Source organism: Mesoplodon bidens (genome assembly GCF_964165515.1).
Source record: "Mesoplodon bidens genome assembly, contig: HAP1_SCAFFOLD_47, whole genome shotgun sequence".
Taxonomy (NCBI): Eukaryota; Metazoa; Chordata; class Mammalia; order Artiodactyla; family Ziphiidae; genus Mesoplodon; species Mesoplodon bidens.
This window is the reverse complement of record NW_027671336.1, coordinates 1381628-1396559: the sequence shown is the minus strand read 5'-3', so window position 1 is coordinate 1396559 and position 14932 is coordinate 1381628.

Sequence of the window (14932 nt, the reverse complement as noted above, 5' to 3'; positions counted from 1 at the left end):
CAATGCTCCATAAACCTTGTCATCACAATGCTCATTGCACGTCTTATCAAAATGCTCTCTCACCACTGATATCAAAATGTTCCGTCACTAGTCATCACAATACACCCACTCCCCTGTCATCACAATGGTCCATAACCCCTGTCATGAAAATGTTCCATGACCCCTGACATCACAATTTTCCATAACCACTGTCATCAAAATGCTCCATGACGCTTTTCATAAAATTGCTCCATGACCCTGTCATCACAATGCTCCCTGCCCTTCTCATCACAATGTACAACACCCTTGTCATCAAAATGCTCCATGACTTTGTCATCACAAAGATCCATGACCCTTGGCATCACAATGCTCCATGTCATTGCCATCACAATGCTCCATGATCGCTCTCATCACATTGCTTCATGCCCTTGTCGTCACAAAGCTCCATGACACATGTCATCAGAATGCTCCATGGCCTTCTCATCACAGTGCTCTATGCACTTGCAATCACAATGCTCCATTACACCTCTCATCACAATGCTCCAAGACCCTGTAATCACAATGCTCCATGCCCCTTTCCATCTCAATGTTCCATGAACCCTGTCATCACAATGCACCATGCCCACCATCATAATGCTTCATGCCATTGTCATCACAATGAAATCATAATGCTCCATGACATCTCTCATCACAATGCTTCAAATCCTTGTGATCAAAATGTTCCATAACACTTATCATCACAACACCCCATGACGCTCGTCATCACAATTATCCACGGACTTCTCATCACAATGCTCCATGACTTTTGTCACCACAATGCTCAATACCCTTGTCATCACAATGCTCCCTGACACTTGTCGTCAGTATGCTCCTTGAACCCTGTGATGACAAGGCTCCATGGCCTTCTCATCCCAATGCTCCATGCCCTTGTCATCACAGTGCTCCACGACCCCTGTAATCACAAGGCTCCATGCCCCTTTTCATCAGAATGTTCCATGAGACATATCATCACAAGGCTCCATGGTCTTCTCATCACAATGCTCCAGTTCCTTGTCATCACAATGCTCCATGACCCCTGTCATCACAACACTCCATGTCCCTTGTCATCACAATATTCCATGAACATTTTCGTCCCAATGCTCCATGACACTTGTCTTCAAAATCATCCATGCACTTGTCATCCCAATGCTCCATGACCCCTGTATTCACAATGCTCTGTGACGCTTGTCATCACAGTGCTCCATGACACCGGTCATCACAATGCCAATGCCTTTGTCAGCAAAATGCCACATGACCTTGTCATTACAATGTTCTATACGCTTGTCATCACAATACTCCATTACCATTGTCATCAAAATCCTCCATGAACTTTGGGATCACATTGTTTCATGCCGTTGTCATCACAATGCTCCAAACCCTTGTGATCACAATGTTCCATAACACTTGTCATCACAACGTTCCATGATGCCTGTCATCACAATACACCATGCCCTATTCATCACAATGCTCCATGGCATTTGTCATCACAATTCTCAATACACTTGTCATCACAATGCTCCCTGAAACTTGTCCTCAGAATGCTCCTTGAAACCTGTCACGAAAAGGCTCCATGCCTTTTTCATCACAATGCCCAACGCCGTTTTCATCACAATGCTCCATGCCATTGTCATCAAAATACTCCACAAGCTTGTCATCAGAATGCTCCATGACCTTTGTCATCACAATTCTCCATGCACTTGTCAGCACAATGTTCCCTGACACTTGTCATCACAATGCTCTAAGCCATTTTCAACACAATGCTGCATTACCTTTGTCATCAGAATCCTCCATGACACTTGGCATCACGATGCTCCATGCCATTGTCATCACAATGGGCCATTACATATGTCATCACGATGCTCCCTGACACCAGTCTCCACAATATTGCATGACCTGGTCTTCACAATGCTCCATGCCCTTGTCATCACAATGCGCCATTCCAAATGTCATTGCAATAATCCATGAAACTTATTAGACCAATGCTCCATGCCCTTTTCATCACAATGTTCCATGCCCTTGTTATCACAATGCTCCATGACCCATGTCATCACAATGCTCCGTGTGTCCAGTCATCACAATGCTTCATGACCTTTGTCATCACAATGGTCCATGCCCTTGTCATCAACAGTCTCTGTGACCTTTTTAACCTCAAGGCTCCATGAAATTTTCATCACAATGCTCTTTGACCCTTGTCTTCACAATACTCTCTGCCTTTCTCAGCACAATGCTCCATGACCGTTGTCATCACAATGCTCCATGTGTTTGTCAGCACAATGCTCCATGACACATGTCATCACAGTGCAACATGCGCTTGCCATCACAGTGCTCCACAATCTTGTCATCACAATGCTCCATTAACCTTGTCATCACAATGCTCCATGCACTTCTCATCAATATGCTCTCTCACCACTGATATCACAATGTTACATCTCTATTCATCGCAATACTCCCCCACCCCTGTCATCACAATGTTCCATGACTCCTGTCATCACAATGCTACATGCTCGTATCATCACAATGTTCGATGACCTATGACATCACAATGTTCCATAAGCCCTGTCATCAAAATGCTCCATGTCCCCTGACATCACAATGCTCCATACCCCTTGTCATTATAGTGCTCCATGACGCTCTTCATCACAATTATCCATGGTCTTCTCATCACAATGCTCCAAGGTCTTGCCATCACAATGCTCCATGCCCTGGTCATCACAATGCTCCATGTCCCTTGTCATCACAATTCTCCAAGTCCTTGTCATCACAATGCTCCATGACAGTTCTCATCACAATGTTACATGTTTTTGTCATCACAATTCTCCATTCACATGTCATCACAATACCCCATGACCCCTGTAATAGCAAGCTCCATGCCTCTGTCATCACAATGTTTCACGACCTTTTCATCAAAGTTCTCAATGGCCGTTGTCATCAAAATGCTCCATGACCCTTGTCATCACAATGCTCCAAGCCATTGTCATACACAATGCCCCATTACATTTGTCATCACAATCCTCAGTTACACTTGGCATCACAATGCTCCATACCATTGTCATCACAATGGAACATGAAATATGCCATCACAATGCTCCCTGACACCTTTCTTCACAATGCTCCATGCCCCTGTCATCACAATGCTCCATGCCATTTTCATAACAGTGCTTCTTGACCACAGTTCTCACAATGCTCCTTTACTCCAGTCAGCACAAGGCGTCATGACCTGTGTCATCACAATGACCCATGCCCTTATCATCACAAGGCTCTGTGAACTTTGTCACCACAATGTTCCATGAACTTTTCATCACAATGCTCCGTGACACTTTTTATCACAACGCTCCGTCCATTTGTCAACTCAATGCTCCATGACCCTTGTCATCACAATGTTCCATGCGCTTGTCAGCACAGTGCTCCATGACCCATGTCATTACAATGCTCCTTGCACGTCTTATCAAAATACTCTTTCACCACTGATATCAAAATGTTCCCTCACTAGTCATCACAATCCACCCACTCCCCTCTCATCACAATGGTCCATAACCCCTGTCATGAAAATGTTCCATGACCCCTGACATCACAATGTTCCATAAACCATGTCATCAAAATGTTACATAACCCTTTACATCAAATTGCTCCATGACCCTGTCATCACAATGCTCCCTGCCCTTCTCATCACAAAGCACAACACCCTTGTCATCAAAATGCTCCATGACTTTGTCATCACAAAGATCCATGACCCATGGCATCACAATGCTCCATGTCCCTGTCATCACAATGCTCCATGATCGCTCTCATCATATTGCTTCATGCACTTGTCGTCACAAAGCTCCATGACGCATGTCATCAGAATGCTCCATGGCCTTCTCATCACAGTGCTCCTTGCACTTGCCATCACAATACTCTATTAAACCTGTCATCACAATGCTCCAAAACCCCTGTAATCACAATGCTCCATGCCCCTTTTCATCTCAATGCTCCATGAACCCTGTCATCACAATGCACCATGACCACCATCATAATGCTTCATGCTATTGTCATCACAATGAAATCATAATGCTCCATGACATCTCTCATCACAATGCTCGAAATCCTTGTGATCAAAATGTTCCGTAACACTTATCATCACAACGCCCCATGACGCTCTTCATCACTATTATCCATGGTCTTCTCATCACAATGCTCCATGACTTTTGTCACCACAATGCTCAATACCCTTGTCATCACAATGCTCCCTGACACTTGTCGTCAGTATGCTCCTTGAACCCTGTGATGACAAGGCTCCATGGCCTTCTCATCCCAATGCTCCATGCCCTTGTCATCACAGTGCTCCACGACCCCTGTAATCACAAGGCTCCATGCACCTTTTCATCAGAATGTTCCATGAGACATATCATCACAAGGCTCCATGGTCTTCTCATCACAATGCTCCATGCCTCTGTCAGCAAAAGGCTACATGACCTTTTCATTACAATGTTCTATGCACCTGTCATCACAATACTCCATTACCATTGTCATCACAATCCTCCATGAACTTTGGGATCACATTGTTTCATGCCCTTGTCATCACAGTGCTCCATGCTCCTTGAAATCAAAATGATCCATGACCTCTGTCATCACAATGCTCCAAACACTTGTGATCTCAATGTTCCATAACACTTGTCATCACAACGCTCCATGATGCCTGTCATCACAATACTCCATGCCCTTTTCATCACAATGCTCCATGATATTTGTCATCACAATTCTCAATACACTTATAATCACAATGATTCCTGACACTTGTCGACAGAATGCTCCTTGAACCCAGTCAGGAAATGGCTCCATGCCTTTTTCATCAGAATGCCCCATGCCATTTTCATCACAATGCTCCATGCCATTATCATCAAAATACTCCACAAGCTTGTCATCAGAATGCTCCATGACCTTTGTCATCACAATTCTCTATGCAATTTTCAGCACAATGCTCCCTGTCCCTTGTCATCACAATTCTCCAAGCCATTGTCATCACAATGCTCCATTACCTTTGTCATCAGAATCCTCCAAAACACTTGTCATCTCAATGCTCCAGGCCATTTTCATCACAATGGGCCATTACATATGTCATCACAATGCTCCCTGACACCAGTCTTCACAATACTGCATGACCTGGTCTTCACAATATTCCATGCCCTTGTTATCACTATGCTCCATGACCCATGTCATCACAATGCTCCGTGACTCCAGTCATCACAAGGCTTCATAACCTGTGTCATCACAATGATCCATGCCCTCATCATCACAAGGCTCTGTGAACATTTTCACCACAATGCTCCATGAACTTTTCATCACAATGCTCCATGACACTTGTCATCACAATGCTCCGTCACTTTGTCAACTCAATGCGCCATGACCCTTGTCAACCCAATGTTCCATGTGCTTGTCAGTGCAATGCTCCCTGACCCACGTCATCACAATGAGCCATGCGCTTTACATCACAGTGATCCACAACATTGTCATCACAATGCTCCATAAACCTTGTCATCACAATGCTCCCTGCTCGTCTTATCAAAATGCTCTCTCACCACTGATATCAAAATGTTCCCTCACTAGTCCTCACAATACAACCACTCCCCTGTCATCACAGTGGTCCATAACCCCTGTCATGAAAATGTTCCATGACCCTGAAATCACAATGTTCCATAACCCCTGTCATCAAAATGTTCCATGACATTTTTCATCAAATGCTCCATGACCCTGTCATCACAATGCTCCCTGACCTTCACAACAGAATGCACCACAGCCTTGTCATCAAAATGCTCCCTGACCTTTGTCATCACAAAGCTCCATGACACTTTGCATCACAATGCTCCATGCCATTGTTATCATAATGCTCCATGAACCCTCTTATCACATTTTTACATGCCCTTGTCACTACAGTCTCTATGATGCTTTTCATCACTATGCTCGATGCCATTCTTCTCACAATGCTCCATGCGCTTGTCATTACAATCCTCCACGACCCATGTATCACAGTGTTCTGTGCCCTTGTCATCACAATGCTCCTTGCCTCCACTCATCATAATAATCCATGAAACATTTCAGAACCATGCTCCATGCCCTTGTCATCACAATGCTCCATTACCCCTGTCATAACAATGCTCCATGACCTCTGCCATCACACTGTTCCACAGCCTTGACATCACAAGTTTCCATGACCCTTGTCATCACAATGCTCCAAGACCCCTGTAATCACAATGCTCCATGCCCTTGTCATCACAAAGCTTCATGACGCATGTCATCAGAATGCTCGATGGCCTTCTCATTCACGATGCTCCATGCCCTTGTCATCACAATGCTCCAAGACCCTTGTAATCACAATGTTCCATGCCCCTTTTCATCTCAATGCTCCATGAACCCTGTCATCACAATGCACCATGCCCATCATCATAATGCTTCATGCTACTGTCATCAGAATGAAATCAAAATGCTCCATGACCTCTGTCATCACAATGCTCCAAATCATTGTGATCAAAATGTTCCATAACACTTATCATCACAACGCCCCATGAGGCTCACCACCACAATTATCCATGGTCTTCTCATCACAATGCTCCATGAACTTTGTCATCACAATGCTAAATACCTCTGTCATCACAATGCTCCCTGACACTTGTCATCAGTATCCTCTATGAACCCTGTCATGACAAGGCTCCATGCCTTTTTCATCACCATGTTCCATGCCGTTTTCCTCACAGTGCTCCATGCCCCTTGTAATCACAATGCTCCATGCCCTTGTCATCACAGAACTCCGTGATGCATGTCATCAGAACGCTCCATGGCCTTCTCATTCACGATGCTTCATGCCCTTGTCATCACAATGCTCCACGACCCCTGTAATCACAATGCTCCATGCCCCTTTTCATCAGAATGCTCCATGAGACTTGTAATCAAAAGGCTCCATGGTCTTCTCATCACAATGCTCCAGTACCTTTTCATCACAATGCTAAATGACAACTGTCATCACAATAGTCCATGAACATTTTTAGCCCAATGCTCCATGACCTTCTCATCACAGTGCTCCATGACCACTGTCATCACAACGCTCCATGAACCCTGACAACACAATGATCCTGGACTCTTGTCATCAAAATGCTCCATGCGCTTGTCATCCCACTGCTCCATGACAGCTTTAATCACAATGCTCCGTGATGCTTGTCATCACAGTGTTCCATGAGCATTGTCATCACAATGCTCCATGCCTTTGTCAGCAAAATGCTACATAATCTTGTCATCACAATGCTCCATGAGCTGGTCATCACAATCCTCCATGACCCTTGGGATTACATTGCTTCATGTCCTTGTCATCTCTCTCTTGCCTTTCTGGTTTTTACAGATTTTCGGATGTCCCATTTGACCGCTGGGTAGTGACAATACGTTGTAGTGTGGATTTGCATTGCTCGCTTGCTTGATTGGCCAAAAAGGGCGTATGCGTTTTCTCCTGAATATATTCAGGAGAAAAGCCATACGCCGTTTTTGGCCAAGTGCATCACTGTCGAAGTTGTGATGTTTTTCCTGTGCTTTAAAAGCGATTCAAATTTACCTCATGAAATATGTTTTGTGCAATTCTGCCTCATTATAAAGTCCGCTTCGTTCCCTTCTCCCAACAGATTTTTGGAAGAGAGTAGTCCTTTATAACTCTGCAGGTTTGTGAATTGCTATGCCCCTGAGCTCCAATTTTCAAATCCCATTTTTGGGAGCTGACCGCAAATCCACAATTTTGCTTCAGGACCTATAATGGTTCCAGGGGTGGCTATACTGTTCCCTACGGGTGGCTGAGGCTTTGGTTAATTCTTCTTCCTGACGGGAATTTAGAGTGACATGTGCCCGTCCAAATGCCTACATCTACTCTCTGATTGGTTCTCCCTCTTCCCTTTCATCCTCTGCACAATTAGCAAACTTTGCGAACCAGGATGTTATAGGGGTTAACTCTCATAAGTTGGGAGATTGATAGTAAGGCAGTTGGAATGCCAACCTGGAGCACAAGGAGAGGAAAAATTAGGAGACTTTTAGAAACCTTTCACCATCACAGTGTGTCCATTCTCTAGGTTTCCCATACGTGTTATAACTGTATTGATATTCCCTTCTACCTGGAGATTTGGGACTCATGGAATGGTGTCAGACATTACTACTTTAAAGGATCTGCATTTTCTCTCCCATTCTCACCAGTCCTCTCAGTCCCAAGTGTCCAGCCTTATGTCTCATCCAGTTGTCTTTGCAGATAGGGTCATTCCAGCTTTCATCAGAACTCCTGAAGGAATTGTGTAAGAATTTCCGTTTTTTTGTTTGGTTTTTGAAATTCATTTTTATAATGGGGTTGAGCTGATTTTCACTGACGTGTTTATGCCGATCTAGACACACTTGATTCCCTTACAGAGACATATCAATACATAGGTTTTAAGATTCTTACTAGTCAGATATATTCCTCTGCGGGGAATAGGGGTTTTGAGTCCCGTTCACTGAGGAAGGTGTAGGTCTTGACTCTTCTGTATTTGGTTTATGGAATGTTACCTGTGCTAATATCAAACTCTGGTTTTATGCATCACCCCACCTCTCCTTTCCCTTTAAGCAGGCATAAGAGTGTTTTCTAAATGTGAGACTCTATTCTCATTCTTAATTCAGTTCATGTGTTGTGATGTTGACATTCCCTCTGTAAGTGATATCTTATGATAAGATTCTTTTTTTCTGTGTGACTAATTTCACTTAGAATCATCATAACTATATCTTCTCATTATGCTGCTACTGGCCTTATGACATTGATTTCACGTCTGAGTGATATTCCATTGTACAAATTTACCACATGTTCTTTATGCATTTCTCTTTTTCCTGGGATAATTTAGGTGTACTGAAGTTGAGGTTCTTGTATGCAGAGCAGCCCTAAACTTTGGGGTGCCTGAGTCTTGTCTATATTTAGTCTTCCCAAGTTATATGCCCATGAGTTGAAGTCCCCTTTGCTCGGGGGCTTTGTATTTTAGATGTTTTAGGAAACAGCATACACTTCTTCAGAGTGGCTGTGGGATATTTATACCCCACCCATCAGCGTGACTAGGCTCCCTGTTCTCCATGGCCTCTCCTGCATTTCTGGTTTGTACACATTTTTTGGATGGCCTTTCTAAGCAGTGTATATTGAGACTTCTTTGTTGTGCGGATTTGCATTTCCCGCTTGCTTGTTTGGCCAAAAACTCTGTATGTGTTTTATTTTCCTGAAGATTTCACGAAAAAAACACATACACCCTTTTGCCCAACTGCATCATTTTAGAAATTCTTCTGCTTTTCATATGCTTTAAACGTGAGTACAATCTACCTTTTGAAATCTGTTTCCTGCAATTCTGCCTCTCATTCACATCCTCTTCGTTGCCTTACCTGAATATATTTTTGGACGTTGGTTATCATTTATATCTTTGCAGGTCTTTGAATTGTCTGCTCCTGAGCTCCATTTTGCAACTCGCTTTTTTTGTGAGCTGGCCGCCAAACCATTGGATTGCTTCAGGCCCTATTCTGGTTCTGAGGAGGCAGGCTGAGCCTTTGGTTAATTCTTGTTCCTAATGGGAAATTAGAGTGGCATGTTCCTGTCCGAACACCTAAGTCTTGTCTCTAAATTTTTATCATCCTTCCGCTTCTTCCTCTGGACAAATTCCAAACTGTGTGCAAGAGGATGTTGACGGTGCTGATATCCCCAAGTGAGGAGATTGTTAGGAAAGATGCTGGAGGGGTGAACTCGAGCACCAGGCGATGAGGAGATGAGGTGCCTTTTCCAAACGCTTTCCGATCAAACGGTGTACCATCCTCTACATGTGGCAGGCATGTTTTAGCTGTAGGAAGGGTCCAGTACATGTAAGCAGAACACCAGGGATGTTTCCAAATCAGTGCCTCCCTGAACCACAAACTGGGGAATTTTTAAGCTACGGCTACACGTATGTCTATAAAGGGCCTTGAGAAATAGGCAGAGCCCAAACTTTAGATGATTGAAATCTTCAGAGTCAGAAGCGCTCACCATCGGCCTTGCTTAGGTTACATTTTATCTGTCATTGATAGATGATGTCAATAAAAATATCTATTCTTTTTCAGATTATTTCCCCTTATAGGTTATTGCAAAATATTCAGTGTAGTTCCCTGTGCTATACAGTAGTTCCTTGTTGATGATCTATTTTATACATAGCAGTGTGTATGTGTTAATCACAAACTGTTAATTTATCCCTTCTCCTACCTTTCCCCTTTGGTAATAATAAATTGTAAGATTTTATACTTCTCAGAAATGGGGGAACTGAAAGAGAGGAATCATTTTCAATGGAAAAGCATTCAAAACAAGATTGAAGCTTCAGCCAAGAGTATTCGATGTACATCCATGGAAATAAATCACTTCATTTCTCTAATGTTGACCTGACAAATAAGACAGACGTCTTCACTGAACTTGCTTATAGTAAAGTGATGGAAATATCAAATATAAGTCTTAGAAACATCTTATTTTACCCGAGCATTATACACTGCTCTATGTTAACTACAGTTTGGCTCACACATCTGTTCATTGAAGTTACGATGTTCTCAATTTCTGTTACTGATCCTCCAGAGTGGACCCCAACAGGAGTCCCCGTGCCCAGTGTCATTGGAGCCAACAGATCAAGACTGAGTTTGGTTCAGAAGCAAAGGAAACATTATTTTTAAAACAGAATGGAGAGGTGAGAGTGTGCACTCCCCCACGGGCTGTGGGCTGGGCTGCTGTGTAGGGATCCCAGCAGCGTCAGTGGGAGGCAGGGGATGGAGCTCTCGAAGGCTGGTTTGGCTGCAGCTCAGGCTCTATGCCACAGAGTCTGCATGGGACGCCGCTAGCTGAGGTGTCGACCCAGCAATTCTGTTCTAGGAAATCGGGTCTGAAGTGCCAGGTGTGGGACCTCTGCATGTGGAACCCTAGGAGAACGTGACATTAGACAAAGCACAAAGGAAAAACAGGTTAGACTTTATTTAATTGCCCAGATTCTCTTTTTATCTCCCAGGAATTTTTAATGAATGTTGCCGGAGACAAACACCTCCTCTGCTTTTTGTTCTGTTCCACATTCTTGGGGTGTTGAGGGTGCAGACCCCTTTTTTTGTAACTGCTTCATGCTGTGGTGTGAGCCCTGATACATGGGGGGAGGGTCAAAACGTCTCCCCACGAGCCTCCAGGTAAGGTTGATTGTCCCAAGGTCTCCTGCCTCACTTCTCGTGCGCCTGAGCACCAGCATTGGAAGTGTTATAGAGTCTAATGACCTTTAAGTGTCCAGGAAAGAGATGTGCAGAGATGCTGAGGTGGCAGGTTTCACCCCACACCACATTTGTTCGGCGACCTTAGGAAGATGGTTTTTGCCAGCCTAGATCCTCTGACCAGTAGTCTGTGCTTTCTTTAATTAGGTACCTGAATTAATGTACAAACAGCACCATGTGTCTGAACCCTGCCCGCACAACTCCCAGACAGTCCAGGGTCAGTGGTGATCCAGGACCATGACGTCCACTGAGTCAACGGCCTTTAGAAGTAGCCAGCACTCCAGCCGGTCATATTGGCCACCATCACCGTGTTGTCTGTATGGTTTTCTATGGTGAAAGCGTGATATACGTTTCCCCCTCCAAGCTTATTATCTCCCCTGTGGGTGCAGTAAGTCCTGCAAGCAGTAGTCTGCTCTTTCGGGGCACAGTCTTGTTGTTTTCTGAGAGAAACTCCAGGTTAAGTAATGGTCACACAAGTCATCTTGGGGGCCCGTTGCACCCGTTTGTCTCTCTGGAGGTTGGAGTTGGAGGACCTCCTCACTTGAGGTCAGTGTGTCCACAGAGAGACCCCTGCAACTTCAGGGAATGATGGGTGGTTAGGATCACCCCGTGGGGTCCTTTTCCCTTAGGAGGGAGCTGGTCTTGTGGGCTGCTGATTTCCAGCTTTTTAGATACCCCAGTATCCTGGCCTGATGAGTCGGTGGCAAAGCCCTTGGTGACTATAGTTTTTCATACCTGAAGGGCATTCCTGTGTTGCTCCATTTCAAGTGGTCCCAGTTTTTGCACTAAGGCTCAAAGGGCTATTAATCTTTGACCGGGTATGTAAAGGTCTAAGGGTTTAGCTAAATTAGGGAGTTCCTGGTCAAGGGTCTGAATTGACTGCTCTTTCCATTCTTGAGAGGCTGCTTCTGGATTCTATTCAAAAGGATCATCATCTTTTCGTGTCAGTGTTTCATGTAGAGGCCCAGCTATTAGACTGTATTTAGGGATCCAGATGCAGAAAACATTGGCCTCCCAAGGAACCCCTAAGCTGTCTTCTAGTTTTAGAAGAGGTAAGGCTGCAAATGGCTTCTTCCCTATCCTGGGATGTGTTTCTCCGAATATCTGTGAGAATGAAGCCCAGGCATGTCACCTTAGCCTGGGATATTTGAGCCTTTTTCTTGAACACCTTCTATCCTTTCTTGGCTAGGTAGTTCAGAGGCGTCTTTAGTAGGCCTGGCGATCAGAATGTCATCTTCATATTGAAGGAGGTTTCCCTTTTACAGAGGTAGAACTTTTAGGTCTTTAGAGGACATTTCCCCAATGATGGTGTGGGGATTTTTGGACGATTGGGGCAGGACGGCCCAGCATTATTGCTTTTGTTGCATGTTGTGTCCTGCCACTCACAAGCCAAAAATTCTTGTGACTCTGAGATGAATGGAATACAGAAGAAGGCATCATTGAAGTCTAATACAGAATGCCATGGCCTGGTGGATGGTAGAATGACCAGCAGGGTGTAGGAAATAGGAGCTACTGGATGTAAATCCTCGGTGGCTTCACTGAAAGTCCTGATATCCTTTACCAGGTCTCTAGCAGCCCATGGGGCTCTCGTGGTCAGGCCAATCCCAGGATATGGAGCTCACCTGGGCTGCACCCCCCACCCCAGAGCCCACGGGGCTCTCGTGGTCAAGTCCCTCCCACGTTATGGAGCTCACCTGTGCAGCTACCCAGCTGCACATGGGGCTCTCATAGTCAGGCCCTTCCCAGGATACGGAACTACCCTGGGCAGGTACCCCAGCAGGGCTGGACACACAGGAACTGTGCACATAGCCCACCTTGCGGAGAACCCCCAGCTCACCTGTCGCTCACAGCTGACACAGAACACCTCAGAGCAGGACTTGAACTAACAAACAGCAGCTCTGACAGGTCTGTGACCCTGGCTATCACTCTGTGCAGCCTCTCTCTGCCTGGTCTTCCAGACACTTCCACTGCAGCCAGGGCACCAGGCCTCTGTCTCCACCCACCATCACTCCTCCCCCTGACTCCTGGGTTCTTCTCATTAGGATAGGGCCTTCTTGAAATTGTTTTCCACTCATGGACCAGATAAAATGGTAAGAAAAGAAGCCGCAGCTGCAGCCCCTTGTCTATCCTAAACCTCAAGAGCCCACGCCTGTTCCTTAGGCGTGGCCCGTTTAGCATGGTTAATTTTCTGCAACTGTGAGCCCTTGAGGGATGAGGATTGGCTGATTTGGTTAGCCATACACTGCCTGCCAGCCCTCCCCAGGTGTGCCTGGGTTGAGGTCAATAAAAACACCTCTCCAGTCAGCAAGAGCCCCTGTAGCTGTGTCTGACACCATATTCTCTGCCCCGTCATCAGTGTCGGGGCTGGGGTGGTGGGAGGGAGTGAGGGGCCATGGCTTTGTGGGTGGCCCAGTGTGAGTGGGGCTCTGCTGGACTTTCTGCAGGAGTTGCCAGGCTGCCACCTGCTAAAGAAGAGGATGTGTCACCCATACCTGCCGCTGGAATTTCTCTCCAGGCAGAGGTGAGGACGTAAAAAAGCAGTGTGGGCCGTGGCACGAGGGGTATCTCAGGCAGGGAAATGGAAAGCTTCCAGAAGAGCATCTGGGGCCAGGACCATCCTGGCTGGCCTGCAGGCAAGAAGTGGACCTGCGTGCTGTCGCTGGTGTGGCTCCACAGCCCTTCTTCTAGGCTTGCAAGTGCTTGTACATATTCAGGTGTTTTACCTGGAAAGGGTGGGAAGTGTTCAGCTGCAGCAGGACTGGGGCTCAGCTCACATTTACTCACAGACGCCTCGACACAGTCCCCCAGATTTGCAATGAGGATGCCCATTGTTGGGGGGAGCGCTGCTGACTGCATGTGAGACGATTTCCCACCTCTGACCAAATTAAGAATTTTTTACCACTGGAGAAAGTGCCCTGATACGATTTTCCTCTGTATAAATGGTGGGTTCTGTTTTTTGGTTTTTTTTTTTTTTTTTTTTTTTTTTTTTTCCTTTTATTCTTTTTGGTTCAAGGTAGATTTTATTTATTCCTATTTTTTTTAATTTGGTGATATAAACATGGAAATAATGCATTAATATGAAGACGTCTATGTGAAGGGAAAAAACTTTTTTTCTGTTTTATTTTATTAAATGTTATTTATTTATTTTTAATTTTTTAAAATTTATGTATTTCTTTTATACAGCAGGTTCTTATTGGATATCTATTTTATACATATTAGTGTGCACATGTGAATCCCAGTCTCCCAATTCATCCCACCACCACCCTCACATGGCGTTCCCCCCTTGGTGTTCATATGTTTGTTCTCTACATCTGTGTCTCTATCTCTGCCCTGCAAACTGGTTCATCTGTACCATTTTCTATGTTCCACATATATGCATTAATATACAATATTGTTTTTTCTCTTTCTGACTTACTTCACTCTGTATGACAGTCTCTCGATCCTTCAAGGTCTCTACAAATGACCCAATTTCATTCCTTTGTATGGCTGAGTAATATTCCATTGTATATATGTACCACATCTTTATCCATTCGTTTGTCTGTGGGCACTTAGGTTGCTTTCATTACCTGGCTATTGTAAATAGTGCTGCAAAGAACATTGTGGTGAATGTGTCTTTTTGATTTATGGTTTTCTCTGTGTATATGCC